Genomic DNA, 13,853 nt, shown 5'->3' on the forward strand with positions numbered 1-13,853 from the left:
ATGAAAAATGTTCTTTTTTTGAAGGATGAAAATATTCCACTGGCTGGGATGTAATTCAGTGAGGGCCACTGGCTTAGCAGATCCAAGACTCTGATCCAATCCCTAGCACAGGGGAGAAAAAAAAAACAACTAGTATAGTTAAGAGTCCTCTGTAAGATATCCTTCCAGTGAGTTATATTGAAATAGTTCAAAGCCATTGGCCAACAAGACCATGAACTATACTGGACATTACTTAGAGGTAAGAGATGTCTCAAGAGTCTAGGAAGAGCCTGTGTGGGAAAGAAGAGCAGGAGGTCAGACACTGGGGAGACACAGAGGTGGCTTGTGCCTCTGTGGGGATAATGAAACCTGAAGTCCATAGTACCCCAAGTCCAGAAAGGTGGTGGGCAAGCGGTGATATATTCCAGATTCCCCACCCCCACCATCTTGCAGCTGCTGCAGAGCAGAATTTGCTGTTAGGAGATTGAGGTTGGCTTTGGTGTCTTTAAGGGGAGCGTGATGACAGAGAGCCCAAGGTACCAGGCCCAGGTCTCCTTACTGCTTCCATTCACTCCCAAGACCCTAGACCACCCTGGGTTCCCAGATTTCTCAACAATGTTGTTATCTTAAGCTGTTTTTTGTTATCTCATGAGCATACAGTCCATGATTTGGTGGCCATGACAGGGACAGCAAACAGCCTTCAAGCTAGAAGAGGGCTGCCTAATTCTGATTTGAGGAAATAAGAAAACCTTAAGAATATCACCAATCTGAGGAACACCTAACATGGGGCTCATACGATCGATAGGTAAGAAAGAGAACCTGTCTTATGGTGGACATTTGTGAACAACTACAACTGCATAAACCCTGTCTGACCAACAGTTTTCTTCACAGGGTTCTTCCCTCCCCTACAGAGGCAGTAAGATGTATATAGCAAGGGTATCCCAACTTACTGAAGTCCTCTCCTCCTTCTCTGAAAATAATTCCTTCTCATTTGACGTCACAGGTCACTGTGTTATGGGGGCCCAGGAGTATGCAGGAGCCAGAAACAATGACCGCAGGTCTGGGAGAGGTCTGGGAGAGGTCTGGATCAATGCTATCTCTCTCTTCCACCAGATAAAGGACCTCCGCATAAGCCTCTCTTGCCCTCAGATCTGCCAGAAAGTTTTCTCTCCCTGACCCGATCTGTTTGCTATTCATCCAAGGGTAGAGTACTTTCCTCACCTTTCTGGCATGCTTCCCACTCAGACTGGAGCTCAGCAACAATACATCTGACTGTTCTGATTGTCATGGACTCGAGCAGCCTGCTTGTCTATACACAAAGAATGAGATACAAGTGACAAATATTCATCCTTGTGATAGAGGTTTTAAGCAATACGCAAATGTTAACATGGAGATGCTGAGGTACATTGCTCATGCGAATGTTCATGGTTCAAGTGAAACCACCCAAGGGCACCCACTTGGAGACAGAAATGAAGTGATAGTGGGTGCACACAGAGAGAGGGGAGGGGGAGGGAGAGAAAGACTCACACATACACTAGTATGTATAGAAATTATCTCAGGAGAGGTTCACAGAAAGAAAAGCTACCACGACAACTTTTCCGCGCTACCCGGGGACGGGTCCATACGGCGTTGTTCTTGGTTCCCATCGTAACTTAAAAGGGAAACTTACACAATGTCCGGAGCCCTTGATGTCCTGCAGATGAAGGAGGAGGATGTCCTCAAATTCCTGGCTGCAGGAACCCACTTAGGTGGCACTAATCTTGACTTTCAGATGGAGCAGTACATCTACAAACGGAAAAGTGATGGTATCTACATCATAAATCTGAAGAGGACCTGGGAGAAGCTGTTGCTTGCAGCTCGGGCCATTGTTGCCATTGAGAACCCTGCTGACGTCAGTGTCATCTCCTCCAGGAACACTGGCCAGCGAGCTGTGCTCAAGTTTGCTGCTGCCACAGGAGCCACTCCAATTGCTGGCCGCTTCACACCTGGGACCTTCACTAATCAGATCCAAGCAGCCTTCAGGGAGCCACGGCTTCTAGTGGTGACTGATCCCAGGGCTGACCACCAGCCCCTCACAGAGGCCTCTTATGTCAACCTGCCCACCATTGCTCTGTGTAACACAGACTCTCCCCTGCGCTATGTGGACATCGCCATCCCATGCAATAACAAGGGAGCTCATTCAGTGGGTCTGATGTGGTGGATGCTGGCCCGGGAAGTACTCCGCATGCGAGGTACTATCTCCCGTGAGCACCCATGGGATTTTATCCCTGATCTTTACTTCTATAGAGACCCAGAGGAGATTGAGAAGGAGGAACAGGCTGCTGCTGAGAAGGCTGTGACCAAGGAGGAATTCCAGGGTGAATGGACCGCACCAGCTCCTGAGTTCACTGCTGCTCAGCCTGAGGTGGCTGACTGGTCTGAGGGTGTGCAGGTACCCTCTGTGCCCATCCAGCAGTTCCCCACGGAGGACTGGAGTGCGCAGACAGCCACTGAGGACTGGTCAACAGCTCCCACAGCACAGGCCACCGAGTGGGTTGGAGCCACCACTGAGTGGTCCTGAGCTGCTCTGCAGACACCTGAGCAAAGGGAAAAAAGGTGGAAGGAAAATAAAGTTCCCAAAAGCTGAAAAAAAAAAAAAAAGCTACCACGACAAGATGGAGAGTCTTATTTTTGCTGTAGTCTCTTGTGGTGCATTTATGTTTCATTTTATGTACATGTGTGCTGATTGCCTACACAGTGGGGTTTTTTAGTTGTAACAATGATAGTCAGGGCTAAAATATCAATAATGAAACAAAACAACTATGGGTCATACCCAAGACTATTAAAAGCCTCATATAAATATCTATTCAGGCCACAGAACTAGCTCGGGACTGTTCATGAATTGTATCACATCCACGTCACCCTGATGTGCCACAGACAGTAAGGGTAAAGAGAGGAGGCAGGCCATCTCAGTAGGGATGGTGGCTAGGTATGGGGAGAAGACATCTGCTGGACACACTTGAAAAGGTCAAGACGAGCTTCCATTCACGCTATGCCAATCTTATGCCACCGATTTGTGGAGCATCTCTCCAAGTGGGGCATGGGAATATGGGACACACAATTAGGGGGCCTGTTTGGAAAGCCAGTAGAGTCCTGTGCTCTTCATGAGAGGGTTCACAAAGCCCAGTCACATTTAATCCTCAGAACAACTGCTGCAATGGAAAACATGGATTTCCCTGTATAAAAATGAGGACAGCCATGTCCTTTAAAAGCAGCAAAGCAATGATTATGTAGATATTGCCCACCAGAAGCTGAATGCAAAGAACCCATGCCCCAGATTCAGACACTAAAGAGTTCATAGACCTCATGCCATGGAACAAAGAGCCTGAAGTTGCTTAAAATTTTCCTTCATAGCGCAGAAAAAGACCTCTAGGACTGTGTGCTACCACACGCTATTACTGCAGATCCACATATCCTGGATTGATACAGACCTTTAAACATCTCACAGACTTCACTCACAGAGCAAAGAGTCTTCATATTCTGGTACAGACCAAACCCTCAGATATCTTATTGACATTGCAGCCTGGGTTACCTATACAGCTACAGCTACACACATACCTACATCTGTGTATAGATATGGGGAGCTTGAGGAACCCCATATTGGAGGAAATACCTCTTTAAAGTTATGGCATTTTAAACTGAGAATTTAGGTTCCTAAACATCCACAAGTCTCATAATCTGGGGAATAGATTCCAAAATACTATGTGAGTTCTAAGCCTAGACAAGATATCTTAACTTTACGTCAGAGAGTTAAAACTCTTCACATAGAGCCTCAAAGATATTAGAGTGCTCATCCTCTGGACCACTGCCTGCAAGTAACCCAAACAATGCACATTCTAGAAATGCATGTGAGCATCTCAGAGAGCTCATCTCCTAGACACAGAACACCAAGAATCTCAAGACTTTGAGCCCTTGGAACAGACCTCTAAATGACTTACAAGCCTCTCATACGAAACACATTCAACAAAAGTTCAGATACCTAGGACTGAAGAGATGGCTCAGAGGACCTGAGTTCAATTCCCAGTACCCTCGAGACAGCTCACAACCACCTGTAACTCTAGTTCCAGAGGATCTGAAAGCCTCTTCTGGCCTCCATAGGTACCAGGCATAATGCTCCTGCTACACACACATATTGTGCAGGCAAAACCACACACACACACAGACACACAGACACACACAGACACACACAGACACACAGACACACACACAGACACATAGACACAGACACACAGACACACAGACACACACACACACACACACACACACACACACATATATATATATATATTTTAAAATGTTAAAATTTAGATACCTTACATTTTTTGAGGCATAGAAAGACTCCTCAAAGTGCCACAGAGCATGTACTAAGGACAAGATGTTTCATCCCACACTTCAGAAGCTTACAATAAACCCTTGTTAGCTTAGAGTTCATAAGCATATCTATCTTGGGACCCTGAGTCCTTTACAGAAACATGACAGAATAGTCAATGACCACATGTTCTGAACAAAGACGACAAAAAAAGTCACAGGATTTACTCTAGGAATCAGACAACCAAACAGTAAATATATATTAAATAGCAGACAGAAAACTAGATCTCAAAAGCCTGTGTTCTGGGAGAAAGACCCTCCAAGAGTTGGATGACATTATCCCAGTTATAGATTGGAATGAGTTGAAAACTCAGGTCCTCCCATCCTGTATGAAAACTTTAAATAATCAGCAGTCTCACACCCCAGGAGCGGGTGTTCATAGAATAGACAAGAATCCAGATCCCAAAGAAGTCCACAACTCAACAGTTGGGACATAAGTTATCCCAGAGGACTCAGAGGCATTGTACACTGAACAAGAAACAAACAGACAAACAAGCAACAAAGCACTTAAAATATCTCATGCTGAGAAAGAGAAAAAAAAGGTTCAGAGACCCAGTATCCTTTGGAAAGACTCTAAGGCACTTTGATAGTATCTGGATCTGACAGATCACAGACTTCAAACCCTGAAGCCGATTAGTTTGGAGACCACAGCCCTGAATGCCAGTCTCAGAACACCTCAATTTCAAACCATGGAACACAGACACTAAAGAGCCAGGAAGCATTATCAACTGCACACGGATCTCCAGAAAATTCATGGTCTAAGCAGTTTCTTCAACACAGACAGCCAATCACTTCAGTCTCTGTTATCTGAGACTCTTGCATCTTTTGATGCTTGTGAGGGCAGAGAATTAACCCGGGGCTTATGCAAGGAGAGCACTTTCCCACTGAGCCACGCACACCATTAGCTCTCTTCTCTTTGAACTTTACATTTCCAATACACTTTCTTCATGAAGTATGTCCTGATGATCATGGGAATTGAAAGTAAATTTCTTCTGTGAATGTATTATGAAACCCCACATGTACACTCTTGTAAATTCAAGACACTTTCATCTTAGTTGTTTGTGTACCTGGGCTTACTTGCCTCTGAGATTATGAGAAGTTGTTTTTGATCAAGGCCCTGCATCATGCTAACTTTCACCAGGTTTGCCCAATATGTGGAATGTTTGAAAGAATCTAGGCTTGGTGACCTTTAGAATATTTGCCCCTCCTCATGTTCCCATTCCATTTTTCTGTCAAAGGAAGAGAACAAAGCCTCCGCCTCCTAGTGTTTTTTTTTTTTTTTGTGAAGAGCACGTGAGTTAATAAACACAGATTTTGTGTGTGTGTGTATAGTGCCTGATATACAATTAAAACTCAATTAATAAATTGATTTTTATTGATCATATATTCAGAATGACAAATAAATTAAAATAGCGCATACTAATAGACAGGAAAGCTTTGCATCTACTATGTACTAGAAGCTCTAATTAATACAGGATTTGCCAGGACCCTCTCTGTAATAGGTCAGGCATGATTAACATAAAATTATAGTCACAGCTTATTCACCTAGCAAATGCTATAGAAATCCAAAGCCAATGCTTGTCATATCCATATTTTGAATAAGTGATGACTTAGCCTGTTCTCAGAGAATTCATGACTTTTTTGAACATAAACATTTAGGGATTACCCAGGTGTGCTGAATTACCTAGGTCAAGTGTCCCCCACTGCCATCCAAGTTTCACATTTAAGACTCTTTTGAGGCATGGGGGAGGGGGTACACAGTGGAGCACACCTTTAATCCCAAAATTTAGGAGGCAGAGGCAGGCAGATCTCTGTGAGGTGGAGACCAGCCTGGTCTATAGAGTGAGTTCTGGGCCAGAACTACACAGAGTCAAATTTAAAATATTCCTCTGAGGCAGTTGTTAAATTTTTAATGACGATTATGATGATGATGATGGACTCATCCCTGAACCTGTAAGCCAGCCTCAAATAAATGTTTTCCTTTATAAGAATTGATGTGGTCATGGTGAGCCGGGCGGTGGTGGCGCACGCCTTTAATCCCAGCACTTGGGAAGCAGAGGCAGGCGGATTTCTGAGTTCGAGGACAGCCTGGTCTACAGAGTGAGTTCCAGGACAGCCAGGGCTATACAGAGAAACCCTGTCTCGAAAAACCAAAAAAAAAAAAAAAAGAATTGATGTGGTCACGGTGTCTCTTCGAAGCAATAGAACATTGACTAAGACACGAGGGTTGGTTCTTTACCTGGTTTTGGTATTGGGGTAATACTGGCCTTGTAAGAAAAAAAGAAATGGAACTGGTCTATCCTTTTCTGATCTACAGAATAAATTGAAGAATGTCAGGTCAGTTCTGGCCCAGGGCTTTGTTTTAGTTGGGAGATTTTTAATAATTATTTCTATCTCATTGGTTGTAAATGATCTGTTTAAATGATTTATTTCATCTTTATTTAACTTTGGTAGGTTTTAACTTCTCTCTCACACCCGCTCTATATAACACAGCTGGGATTTTTTTCTCCCTCTGCCTGATCCACTGTCTCGCTAATAGGCCACTGTTCTTTGGGTGTTACCTCTGGGATAAATAGAATCAATATCACCCTTGCCTGGCAAAGACTTTGGAAAAAAAAAACTAGTTTTTTTTTGTTTTTGTTTTTGTTTTTTTGTTTTTTTTTTTTGTTTGTTTTGCTTTTGCTTTTGGTTTTTCGACACAGGATTTCTCTTTATAGCCCAGACTGTCCTGGAACTCACTCTGTAGACCAGGCAGGCCTCGAACTCAGAAATCCACCTGCCTCTGCCTCCCAAGTGCTGGGATTAAAGGCGTGTGCCACTACTGCCCAAAGACCTAATTTTTATCCATTTGTTTTAGACTTTCCAGTTTAGTGGAATAGAGCCTCCTCTTCTCAGAAGGGGAAAGGAAAATTGAGAGGAGGGGTGTAAGGGCTGCCACCAGGCTGTAAAGTAAATAAGTAAACAAATGAATGGAGAAAAAAGAAAACTTTACAGCTACTCTTTATGGTTTTCTGAACGTCCTCTGTATCTATTGTAATTCTGCCCTGTCTATCTTTAATCTTATGGAGCCTCCTCTTTTTGGCTAATTTGGCAAAAGCCTTGTAAATCTCATTAATCTTTTCAAAGACAATACTCTTCATTGTGTTGATATATATATATTCATTTCTTCTTCATTCAGCCATGAGTTTGATTATTTACTCTCACCTACTCATTTTGGATGTGGCTTGTTCTTGCCTTTTTTCCAAGGCCTTCAGTTGCATCATTGCGTTAGTAATTTACCATCTTTCAATTTTTTTTTCAAAATGTAGGGCCTTAACACTAAAGACTTTCCTCTTAGGGTTGCCCTCACTGTGTCCCATAGATTTTGGTATATTGTGTTTTTATTTTCACTACATTCCAGGAATTTTTCATTTTTTTCTTTTTGATTTTTCTCTTGTCGATTATCATTCAATAGTGCGTCATTTACTCTCCCCAATTCTGTATACATTCTATAGTTTCTATCTCTGTAGATAACCAGTTTTATCCCGTGGCCAGTTAAAATACAGGATATTATTTCAATTTTCCTGTATTTGTTGAAACTTGCTTTGTGTCCTAATATGTGGTTGATTTTGGAGAAAGTTTCACAGACTACTGAGAAGGATGTGGGTGTTTGTTTGTTTGTTTGTTTGGAGGAGTTGGTGTTTTAAGACAGGTTCTCTCCATGTAGCCCTGACTGCCCTAGTACTCATTCAGTGGAGATATTTATAAAGTTCAGGGGAGGACTACATTTTAGTAGATTTGACATGACCATTTTCATCTGTGGAGCTGGGACAGGAAGTTCCATAGGCAGGCCCAAGAAAAAGAAGCTGGCACCTCCTACTTGGTGCAGGTGACTGTACTGGCTGGAATCTGGAGCAAGATTCCAGGGGGCCACAAGTGAGCCAGGAGCAAGAAGTCAGTAGCTGGAACCTGGAGCGTGGTTTCCAGGCAATGTAGACAACAGTGGAAACAAGTATAAGGGAGTGGGCTCCGGATATAGGAGGTTCCCCAGTAGCATAGGCAGGTCTGAGCAGAGGAAGACAGGGTTCTCTAGTTACTGCAGGAGGTCCAGATCCGGAAGGCTGGGCTCCTGGAGCAAAATTCCTAGGAACTGTAAGTGGGCATTGTGTATGAGTCCATGACCAGAGTCTAGAGCTTACAATAATCTTTTAATACTCCAAGTTCATTGTAAGACGAGACAACATTTTAGATATTCACACAGTATAAAAGGATCATATTTTAAGTAATAAAATTGAAGTTTCCGTAATATTCTTCAACTCTCTGGAAGCTATAGAAAAACTAAGACTGTTTTTTCCTGCTCCACAAGACTAGGAAACCAGGAGCTGTCAGAATCACTGAAATGAAACATCATGCTGCTCAGTTGCTAAGGCAACCTCAAGAATCCTCTCCAGAATTCATGACACGTAATGAAGGTCTAATAGTTTGAAAATGGTGCATTCTCGTTTTCTACCCATTAAGTAATGCAGTGATAAAGTACAGCTGAAGGGGGGACCACCCCTCTGCTCTAACCTTTGCAAAATGAACAGCATTTTGCCTCCAACATCTCTCCATGGAGGAGACAAGGCATCTTTCCCAGAGCTTTAGTAGCCTTGTTGGAAAGATGAATGAAGAGGGAGAGGTGGATCCATTCTTTTCTACTACCAAAATTGGCTATCATGCAGTTAGACAGAGAGTGAGTGCTTAGAAAGGCTTAGCTGTTGAAAATACAGAGCAGTAAGCTGGAGATGAAGACAAAAGACAGTGAGGGAAGAAATGGAGGCCAGAGAAAAACAACTTCCATCTATTTCAATCTAACCATGATAAATTTCTATACCATTATAATCATGATAAACCATCACACAACCTCAAGTTGAGGGACAGTCTACAAAAATGCCTAGGTACTACTCTTCAAAAATAATCAAGTTCATAAAAGGCAAAGAAAGACCAAAGAATTGTCACAGACTGGAGGGGCGTAAGAAGACTCGATACAGCTAACAACAAATACACTGTAGACACACGTGGAAAATGGTTACAATCTGCATAGTGCAATTTAATAGTACTATATCAGGATCAATCAGCATTTAGTAAATGCCCCGAGGTCACTCAAGACAAGGAGGGGTTAAATGAAGAGCACACAGCAATTCTTTGTACCAGTTTCACAGCCTTTGTGTAACTCTAAAATTATATCAAAACAAAATCTTGAGAGAACTCAATAAAGAGAAGCCTGGGACACGCTATTCCTAACTTCAAAGAGGTAACATTTTCTTACAGAACCTTTTTTTCCCCCAGCATCTGAATTCCTCTGCCGAACTCAACAGTGACTCCCAGAGGCTGCCTGCCAACTGCAGTAACAGCAAATCGGTTCAGTGGTCTGGAGAAATGAGCTGTTTGGACCTATATTTTCCAAACCATTGAACAAATGGTTTTGGAAGGCATTATTCTGGAAAACAAGTATCTACTTCTCTGCCATCTTATACAGAGCATCTACTTAATTATTTATAACTAATCAGAATTAGTTTGAACATCTACATCTTTGCATCATATGATAAAAGAGTTCTTGGGTTCGTTCAGGGCAGAGCTGTTAGTGGTGAGTAGAATTTTTGGTCCTGTTTTGTGGACCTGCATTGTTTCTTCTCCCTCTGTTACACTACCTTGGCGCCCCTTAACTGGGAGAAGGGATAAATTAAGTGGATGGCTTTGAAGACGGACGGCAACAAGAAAGGGCAGGAGAGCTAGTCTCCCAAGTCAGCCCTTACAACTCACAAAACAGAAGTTATCTGCACTGGGATTTTTCTAAGGGGGGTGTTCTAAGTTGATATTATCCTCATCATAATCATCATCATCAGTGTTCTTGGTAGTTACTAAGAGCTACCCTATAGAGACTACATTATCATCCAAGAAGGCCAGCAGTGACTGGCATACCAGGACCAAGAGCTAAGAGAGTCGCTGACACAGTGAGTGAACATGATCAGTGAGGCTGCTGTGTGAGATATGATTTCACACCCCCCGCCCCGAAAATCTCCAGAGCTATTTAAGGAATAATTGCCATCATCCTATGGTGAAAATCTCAGCTTTATCAGTTTGGGTAGAATCCTTTCTTTTTGAAGTTCATTCCTCTACATTTCACAGGCCACATTGTGACGAGCTCTACGTTCAGAGAAAGTGCCAGTGTAAGTTAACAACCTAAATGGCTCTCTATGCACCAAATCGCTGGGAGACCCTGATCCCTCCTCCTATAGAAGCAAGTATTAGCTGTCAGCCTTGGGAGCCAATCCACAGAAAGCAAGCTGGTGTTATTCAATAAAGCCTGGAGTTCAGAAAATCCTAAACTATGTGTGTGTGGGTGTTCTTCATCGTTGTTGTGGTGAAGTTGTGGTGATGGTGGTGGTGGTGGTGGTGGTGGTGGTGGTGGTTTGGTTTGGTTTTATATGTGAAATGTCAAGAGATTTCATTGATTTTTCCCTATCACTTTTTAGAGATCTTATCTGCTTTGGTATGATGTCTTGTGTAAGCCAAGGGTGGATGAAGAAGTACAAAAATGCCACCATACAAGCCTTCAAACAACACATCCCAGTTGAATAAAACTAAGGAATGCAATGGAGGTCTCCAGGGAGCTCGAGAGAGTATAAGGCAAGCAGGACCTCAGCAGACGAGTTTGTGGAGGTCAGGCTTGACAGAGGGCATCCTTGTCCCCCTCATACCAAGGCACCAAGTCCAAGAGCTTAGACTCCACTTCCCACCACAGCCCTGCTTGAGCAACACCACATTACTAGCCCATAGCCTTGTGACCTTGAGATGGAGGGATGGAATGTCAAACGTCTGGAATCTGGATACAGATGGACAAACTGACCTGGGTTTGCATTTTAATTATGTCATTTATGAGCTGTAATGTGCTACAGGACTTACTGAACAACTACGTGTGTCTCTTCATTAAAATGAAGATCATAGTTCTATTCTGCCACAGGGTTATTGAAAGATTAAAGATAATGCACACAAAGCTCCCGATAATGGTGCTTATGTCACGGTAGTCATAGCAACCATTAAAAGGTAGCTGTTTTTTCTCTGTTCCATGTGAAAGAAGCCAGACACAGAAGGTCACATATTCTATGATTCCATTTATATGAAATGTCCAGAATAGGTAAATCCATGGAGACAGAAAGTAGATTAGTGGTTGCTAGGGCCTGGTGAGAAGAAGGGATGGAGAGTGACTGCTAATGGACACAGTTCCTTTGGGGATGATGAATGTGATCTAAAATTAGACGGTGAAGATGGCTGTGTAACAGGAGGCATGCTTTAAAAAAATCACTGAATCATAGGCTTTGAAAAGGTAATTTTTATGTTATGTGAATTATATATTATTTTCTTTTCAGAATAATAAATGACCTGTTCTTTAGTTTATGGCTATAAATAGACATGAGAATGTCTAAGGTGTGAGCAGCAAAACTTCACAGTTTTTATTTTGTTTAATGAGTTCTCTTTTTTGTTTGTTGGCTGTTGTTATTGCTGTGGCTTTCTTTGTTATTTTCAGACAGGGTTTCCTGCTGTAGCCCTGGCTATCCTGGAACTCTCTGGGTAAACCAAGCTGGCTGAGAATTCAAAGATCCACCTGCCTCTGCCTCCCAAATGTTGGATTAAAGGCATGAAGCACTACCACCCGGCAATTAGTTCCTCCTCTTCCTCTTCCTCTTCCTCTTCCTCTTCTTCTTCTTCCTCCTCCTCCTCCTCTTCCTCTTCTTCTTCTTTTTTTTTTCTTTTTCTTTCTTGTTTTTGATTTAGACTAATGCTACTACACTGGAAAAGTTTAAAACATCTGCTACACAAATATTACTGTTATGGTCATTTTCTTAATTATCATTTTTTATAGGTAACGTGGTACCAGTCAGTATATGTTATAATGATTAATGGTGCAATCACTGGATGGATACTATCTTGATAAAAATCCTCACTCCATCATCTATGTGACATTAGGCAAGCTTTCAGATCCTCTTTCCCTAGCTCCTTCATCTTCTCAATGAGGGTAATAATAGCTCATAGCTAATGAACTGTCAGAAGGATTAAATGATGCATTCCTGACAGTGTTCATGGACTTCAGGTTTCAGAAGCCTGGCTTGATTTGCCTTAAACCAGATAGATGTAAAAGAAAAGAAAGAAGTAGATGAGAGAAAATAATTTATACAAATCAAGAAAGGAATAAGAATAAAAATGAAAGAAGAAAAAGAGAGGAACCAAGACCAATTCGGATCTGTCAGTCATTATGCCTGGGCACGTGCTTCCCATAACTTCTCTGTCCAAACTTTCCTCCTGACTTTTTGAGATTATTATTCGTGTTCTAAATGGAAACTTCTTCAGACTCTTTGGTAACAAACAGGTAGTGAGTAAAAAGGCATAGCCTTGCCTTCTATGCTTGCTATTATCTCTGCTTTCCAGAAGTATGAATTTCATGAAGGAACTACATAAAATACTTTAGTTACATAACGTTTCTGCCCAATGAAATCATGCATGAGGATTTTGTAAATGAGCCACCATATATCCTAAAGGGCTAAGGTTTCGTTAGATAACTGCAACCAACCAGAAAACGAACATGTACAGATTTTGGTCCTACAAGGATCCTAGAACAAACCTCCATGGATATCAAGTGGTACTCATGAGTGTGTGCGTATGTGCGTGCATGTCTGATTGTGTATGTGTTTGTGTGTATATGTATGTGCACATACATGCATGCACATCAGTGTATCCTGGCCACCTGAAACTATATAACAGTATCCCAATGATAATTTTACAAACACTTGTGTAGACTTTATACAGAGTCACACTTACCTATTTTTTTCATTTTGAATATTTATTTGTTAACTTTAGTTTATGTGTTTTTCCTCCTTGTATGTAAGTGCACCGCTTGCTTGCGGTAGCATGGGTACTGAGAGTCGATTCCTGATCTTCTAGAAGTACACATTCCCAACATCTGAGTCATCTTTTCAGCCCCTTGATTACCTAAAAATGGGAAGAGGTGTTAGACCCGTGCTTTCCTTTTGGCTTAATTTGCTAAGGATCACATTGGCCAATGAGGGTGAAGGTGGGATGAAGATGTGGCTATTCACTGGCCTCTGACTTCATTCAATTAAAAAAATTCAAAGGCTTCTACCATATTTGGAATTTCTCTTAAGATGACAGAAGGATGTGTTAGTCCAGGCTCTCAGAACCACTGCCTCATGAGACTTTACAAAAATAAAGATTTATTTCTTTAAGAGTTATTTATTTTATGTATGTGAGTGTTCTATCTGCATGTATACCTGTGTGCCAAAAGAGAGCATCAGATCCCATTATAGACGGTTGTGAGCCACTCATTTATGCAAATTGTTGGGAATTGAACTCAGGGCCTCTGGAAGAGCAGCCAGTGCTCTTAACTGGCTCGTAACCCCACCCCCATGTAACATTTTGACAAGTCCATCACA

At 42.1% G+C, this 13,853-nt stretch overlaps 1 pseudogene; it reads left to right on the plus strand.

Moving 5' to 3' along the window:
• The first annotated feature begins 1,578 nt into the window (after window positions 1-1,578).
• On the plus strand, window positions 1,579-2,604 carry LOC114624058 (annotated as a pseudogene).
• Window positions 2,605-13,853: the final 11,249 nt, after the last annotated feature.

This window comes from Grammomys surdaster, unplaced genomic scaffold, assembly GCF_004785775.1.
Source record: "Grammomys surdaster isolate TR1022 unplaced genomic scaffold, NIH_TR_1.0 204, whole genome shotgun sequence".
In the NCBI taxonomy this organism is placed as follows: domain Eukaryota; kingdom Metazoa; phylum Chordata; class Mammalia; order Rodentia; family Muridae; genus Grammomys; species Grammomys surdaster.